This window comes from Bufo bufo, chromosome 3 (genome assembly GCF_905171765.1).
Source record: "Bufo bufo chromosome 3, aBufBuf1.1, whole genome shotgun sequence".
In the NCBI taxonomy this organism is placed as follows: Eukaryota; Metazoa; Chordata; class Amphibia; order Anura; family Bufonidae; genus Bufo; species Bufo bufo.
In genome coordinates, this window is record NC_053391.1 from 16,814,774 (window position 1) to 16,821,126 (window position 6,353).

At 47.6% G+C, this 6,353-nt stretch overlaps 1 long non-coding RNA gene across 1 annotated transcript; it reads right to left on the bottom strand.

The window, feature by feature from the left end:
- Positions 1 to 999: 999 nt before the first annotated feature.
- On the bottom strand, positions 1,000 to 4,049 carry LOC120993176. Its single transcript, XR_005777152.1, has 3 exons — positions 3,859 to 4,049; positions 3,264 to 3,267; positions 1,000 to 1,011 (listed from the first exon to the last, which is right to left on the bottom strand). It is a non-coding gene; the product is annotated as an uncharacterized LOC120993176 (long non-coding RNA).
- Between the last annotated feature and the right edge of the window lie 2,304 nt (positions 4,050 to 6,353).

Consider the following 6,353-nt stretch of genomic DNA (forward strand, 5'->3'; position numbering starts at 1 on the left):
CGCATGCAGTTGCCAGCGGTCTGCTTGTTGTCTATCGCAGGTGAGGACAGTTTGTATGTTTGTCTCACGTGTGGTTGCAGCTGGCAACATAATTAGCCCCTTAAGGACTCAGCCCTATTTCACCTTAAGGACTTGGCCATTTTTTGCAAATCTGACCAGTGTCACTTTAAGTGCTGATAACTTTAAAACGCTTTGACTTATCCAGGCCGTTTTGAGATTGTTTTTTCGTCACATATTGTACTTCATGACACTGGTAAAATGAAGTCAAAAATATTATTTTTTTTGCACAAAATAATACCTAATTTACCAAAAAATTTGAAAAATTTGCAAATTTCAAAGTTTCAGTTTCTCTACTTCTGTAATACATAGTAATACCCCCAAAAATTGTGATGACTTTACATTCCCCATATGTCTACTTCATGTTTGAATTGTTTTGGGAATGATATTTTATTTTTTGGGGATGTTATAAACCTTAGAAGTTTAGAAGCAAATCTTGAAATTTTTCTGAAATTTACAAAAACTCAATTTTTAGGGACCAGTTCAGGTCTGAAGTCACTTTGCGAGGCTTACATAATATAAACCACCCAAAAATGACCCCATCTAAGAAACTACACCCCTCAAGGTATTCAAAACTGATTTTACAAACTTCGTTAAGCCTTTAGGTGTTGCACAAGAGTTATTGGCAAATGGGGATGAAATATGAGAATTTCATTTTTTTGCCTAATTTTCCATTTTAACCCATTTTTTCCACTAACAAAGCAAGGGTTAACAGCCAAACAAGACTGTATCTTTATTGCCCTGACTCTGCCGTTTACAGAAACACCCCATATGTGGACGTAAACTACTGTACGGCCACACAGCGGGGCGTACAGTGAAAGGTGCGCCGTTTGGTTTTTGGAAGACAGATTTTGCTGGACTGTTTTTTTTTACACCATGTCCCATTTGAAGCCCCCTGATGCACCCCTAGAGTAGAAACTCCATAAAAGTGACCCCATCTAAGAAACTACACCCCTCAAGGTATTCAAAACTGATTTTACAAACTTTGTTAACCCTTTAGGTGTTGCACAAGATTTAATGGAAAATAGAGATACAATTTCAAAATTTCACTTTTTTGGCAGATTTTCCATTTTAATATTTTTTTTCCAGTTACAAAGCAAGGGTTAACAGCCAAACAAAACTCATTATTTATGGCCCTGATTCTGTAGTTTACAGAAACACCCCATATGTGGTCGTAAACCGCTGTACGGGCACACGGCAGGGCGCAGAAGGAAAGGAATGCCATACGGTTTTTGGAAGGCAGGTTTTGCTGGACTGTTTTTGTCCCATTTGAAGCCCCCCTGATGCACCCCTAGAGTAGAAACTCCAGAAAAGTGACCCCATTTTAGAAACTACGGGATAGGGTGGCAGTATTGTTGGTACTAGTTTAGGGTACATATGATTTTTGGTTGCTCTATATTACACTTTTTGTGCGGCAAGGTAACAAGAAATAGCTTTTTTGGCATTTTTTTTTTTTTGTTATTTACAACATTCATCTGACAGGTTAGATCATGTGGTAATTTCATAGAGCAGGTTGTCACGGACGCGGAGATACCTAATATGTATACAATTTTTTTAATTTATGTAAGTTTTACCCAATGATTTCATTTTTAAAACAAAAAAAAAGTTTTTGTGTCTCCATAGTCTAAGAGCCATAGTTTTTTCAGTTTTTGGGCGATTATCTTAAGTAGGGTCTCATTTTTTGCGGCATGAGATGATGATTTGATTGTTACAATTTTGGCGTACATGCGACTTTTTTGATCACTTTTATTACCTTTTTTGGGAAGTAAGGTGGGCAAAATTTCAATTTCATCATAGTTTTTTATTTTTTATTTTTATGGCGTTCACCGTTCGGGTAAAGTAACATGACCGTTTTATAGATCAGGTCGTTACGGATGCGGCGATACCAAACATGTGTAGGGAATTTTATTTTTTTCATTTTTAATCAGTGATAAATGTGTTTTTTGATTTTTACTTTGATTTTTACTTTGATTTTGCCTTCAGCACAGATCTGTTCAGCACCATGGACAGCAGGACGCCTGAGCAGGCGTCCTGTTGCTATGGGAACCTTCCCCGTCTGCTCAGAACTTCGCAGACGGGGAAGGGTGAGCACGGGGCTGCGGGGGGCTGTCTGGGGGCTCTCTCCCTCTCCATTGGGGGGCTGCAAAGGCACAGCAGCCCCCCAATCGGAGAGGGAGGGAGCTCCCTGAGCTGTTAACCTTTTCCATACAGCGGTCCGTACGGACCGCTGTATGGAAAGGGTTAAACGGCTGACATCGCATCACCGATGTCAGCCGTTTATACCAGGGTGCCAGCAATGTGCTGGCACCCTGGTATACCCACTGTACACCACCGCCCGCAACCCCCCCCTGCACCTCCCACCGGGCTAAAATCGTTCAGAGGTGCAGGGGGGTGATAAATATATATTTTCTGACCGCAGCGATCAGAAACTGCAGAAAGCGCAACAAATCGCAGGTCTGAATTGACCTGCGGTTTGTTGCGATCGCGGACATGGGGGGGTCACGGGACCCCCCCGCGCATTTAGCCGAGGTGCCTGCTCAATGATTTGAGCAGGCACCGGGTTCCGATCACTGCCAGCTGCACGGCAGTGATCGGAACAACACATGACGTACCGGTACGTCATGGGTCCTTAAGGACTCGGGAAACATGCCGTACCGATACGTCATGCGTCCCTAAGGGGTTAGGTTTGGCAGTGTAGCAGCCTGAGCTGGTTGCTAGGCGGCTCGCTGTCAAGGCATGCGGTTGCATCTGGCAACATATGTATGTATGTATGTGTTCACTTTCTATGTTTGGTGTGCATGGGATTTATGTTATGTGTGCATTTCCCCTTTAAGTGACACTTACCTTGTCTGGTGTTGGAAGCGTTAACTCCTTTCCTAGTTTGTGTGTGTGGGTGTGGCTACTTGGGCTATTTAGCCTTTGCTGCATCCCTGTAGCTGAGGGGTACTCCAGCCATGCCTTATGCTGGAGTCATCCTCCTGGTCTTATACCATCTGTCCAGTGAGGGCCACCCTTGTGGTCATAAAACATGTACTGATGTTAAGCTTATGTTTGTGTGGTGTTTTACCTTATTGCAGCTATGGATCTGGTTCCTGTGTGTTTAATGTTTGTGTGCTGTCTCCCCTTGTGTTTGGTGTGGACATCAGCATTTGAGCACGGGTTCCAGTCTGTGTGTCTGTGGCAGGTAGGTGTGGAAGTGGTTTCACTCACCTGCCATATCCATATGTTGTATATGTTTCCCTTTCCTTGCAGCTTGGCCAGTTTAGACTCCTCTTCGTCCGTGTCTAGGAGGAACAGGTCGTCCCACCCTGCTCCTAGTCCAGGGATTTCCTGAGGGCTAGTAGGGACCCGAGGTTCCTGAGTATGAGCCCTCCTACCATCTGGGTTGGCTCATACGGTTATGAGTCAGGGTCAGAGTTACGGACGCTTTAGGAGGTGACCTGCTCCCTGATTCTGTTGTTGTCACGGCTGAGGATGGGGAAAACCCTCAGCCGTGCGATGTCAGGAGATGGAAAGATCGCTACTTGGCCAGTACCACAGAATAGGGAGCAGGTAACCTCCTAGAGCTTCCCTAATCTGACAATGACTCCTAGCTGCATGAGCCGCCCTTGAAGGTAGGAGGGCTCATGCTCAGGAACCTTGGATCCCTTCTGACCCTCCGTCGATCCCTGAACGAGGGGCTGGGTAGACAGCCCGTTCCTCCTGGACACGGAGGAACAGGAGTCTAAAGTGGCCAAGCTACAAAGAAAGGGGAGACACAAACAACTTATGGCAATGGCAGGTAAATGCAAAGTATAGCACCTACCTGCCACAGACACCAAGCCTGGAACCCATGTAGACGCGCTGCTGTCCAAAGAACACACACGGACACAGCACACACCACACAAGACACGGGAAACCAGGAAACCATAAGGTGCAATAAACAAGCAAATCACATACACATCTACATAACATCATGACATAAATCTTATGACCACAAGGGTGGCCCCCACTGGCAGATGGAATACACAGGAGGCTGCTCCAGCTAACCATGGCTGAAGTACCCCTCAGACAAGTGATATTCACTGAGGCTTTATAGGCCCAAGTAGCCACACCCACACAGACACACCCAGTGTTTACACACACACAGAAGGGATTTAACCCTTCCAACACCAGGCAAGGGAAGACGGACTCTTAAAGGGGAATACACACATAAATAAACACACTTCACCTGTTGCCGCGGGCAACGGCATGCGTGGCAATCATGTCCTGGGGATCAGCCATTGGGCTGAGACACTGCCACCACATGCACACAACACCACACGTTGCCACGGGCAACCAAGTGAAGGAAAGTGTCACAAAACAAACCACTGGCCGTGACAGTTGTCCTGGCCTAGCAGCTTCCCATTATCCCTTTAACATCGCACGGCGGGGGGATTCCCCCACTCTCCGCCGTGACAGTATGACCACAAAAGCTCCTTGCGTGGATACCTTCGAAAGAGGGTGCAGCATGTATCGCCATCTGTTGATGGGCTGCATGCGCGTTCTCCGGAGGGAGAGCGTTATGGGGGTTTCACCGTTAACGGCGCGGTGAGTGGCTTTTCCGCGCCATTCGATTCTCACCGTTGTCTGTATTGGTGCCCCCTTACTTTGTCTTTCCCCTTCCCCCATCCCATTGTTTGTTGTGCCCCACCAACTTTCCCCTTTTGTGGTTGGGGGGGGCTTTGAGGGGCGGGAGTGTCACAGACTTCGGAAGAGGGCGCAGCATGTGGCGCCTGTCGGTTTCTGGCACGCATGCTTATCCTCCGGAGGGAGGGTGAAAGGGGAGCCCTGTTACAGTGCAGTTCTCTGTAGCAGTGTTGCAGTCTGTGTTGAACTGGCACTTGTGGTTGGGTCTTCCCTTGTCCACGGCTCAGTGATTCTCTCACTTGTGTCGGTGTGGCTAGCTGCAGTCCTTGTTAGACTGGCTTAGGTGTATGCTGGTGGAAGATGCATGCTGGCAGCGACTTGGTGGGAACCGTGGCTGAGAGTGGACGCAGTGTTCAGTGCGGTCTCTCCGGGCTGTTTGTTTGCTGGCGCCCTGGTTCCTGTGTGTTGCTCCAGGGGCTGGCAGTCAGCTCCCTGGTTCCTGTGTGTTGCTCCAGGGGCTGGCAGCAGTCCTGGGGAGACTCGCTGGCACTGACACTGTTTCAGCTTTTTTTCCCCTTCTCCTATCCCTGTTTTTGGGTCCCTCACTAGTTTTCCCGTTTTATTTTTTTTGGTGGGTGGGCTTTGAGGGGTGGGAGTGTCACGGCCTATGGTCGTGACTCTTTGTGTCGCATGCAGTTGCCAGCGGTCTGCTTGTTGTCTATCGTAGGTGAGGACAGTTTGTATGTTTGTCTCACGTGTGGTTGCCGCTGGCAACATAATTAGGTTTGGCAGTGTAGCAGCCTGAGCTGGTTGCTAGGCGGCTCGCTGTCAAGGCATGCGGTTGCATCTGGCAACATATGTATGTATGTGTTCACTTTCTATGTTTGGTGTGCACGGGATTTATGTTATGTGTGCATTTCCCCTTTAAGTGACACTTACCTTGTCTGGTGTTGGAAGTGTTAACTCCTTTCCTAGTTTGTGTGTGTGGGTGTGGCTACTTGGGCTATTTAGCCTCTGCTGCATCCCTGTAGCTGAGGGGTACTCCAGCCATGCCTTATGCTGGAGTCATCCTCCTGGTCTTATACCATCTGTCCAGTGAGGGCCACCCTTGTGGTCATAAAACATGTACTGATGTTAAGCTTATGTTTGTGTGGTGTTTTACCTTATTGCAGCTATGGATCTGGTTTCTGTGTGTTTAATGTTTGTGTGCTGTCTCCCTTTGTGTTTGGTGTGGACTTCAGCATTTGAGCACGGGTTCCAGTCTGTGGCAGGTAGGTGTGGAAGTGGTTTCACTCACCTGCCATATCCATATGTTGTATATGTTTCCCTTTCCTTGCAGCTTGGCCAGTTTAGACTCCTGTTCGTCCGTGTCTAGGAGGAACAGGTCGTCTTACCCTACTCCTAGTCCAGGGATTTCCTGAGGGCTATTAGGGACCAGAGGTTCCTGAGTATGAGCCCTCCTACCATCTGGGTTGGCTCATATGGTTAGGAGTCAGGGTCAGAGTTAGGGACGCTTTAGGAGGTGACCTGCTCCCTGATTCTGTTGTCCTGGCCTAGCAGCTTCCCATTATCCCTTTAACATCGCACGGCGGGGGGTTCCCCCACTCTCCGCCGTGACAGGAACATCAACCTCCAATTCAAGTGCCTGAACTATCAGTTAAGTCTGTAGAGCCTATGCAGACTGTTGA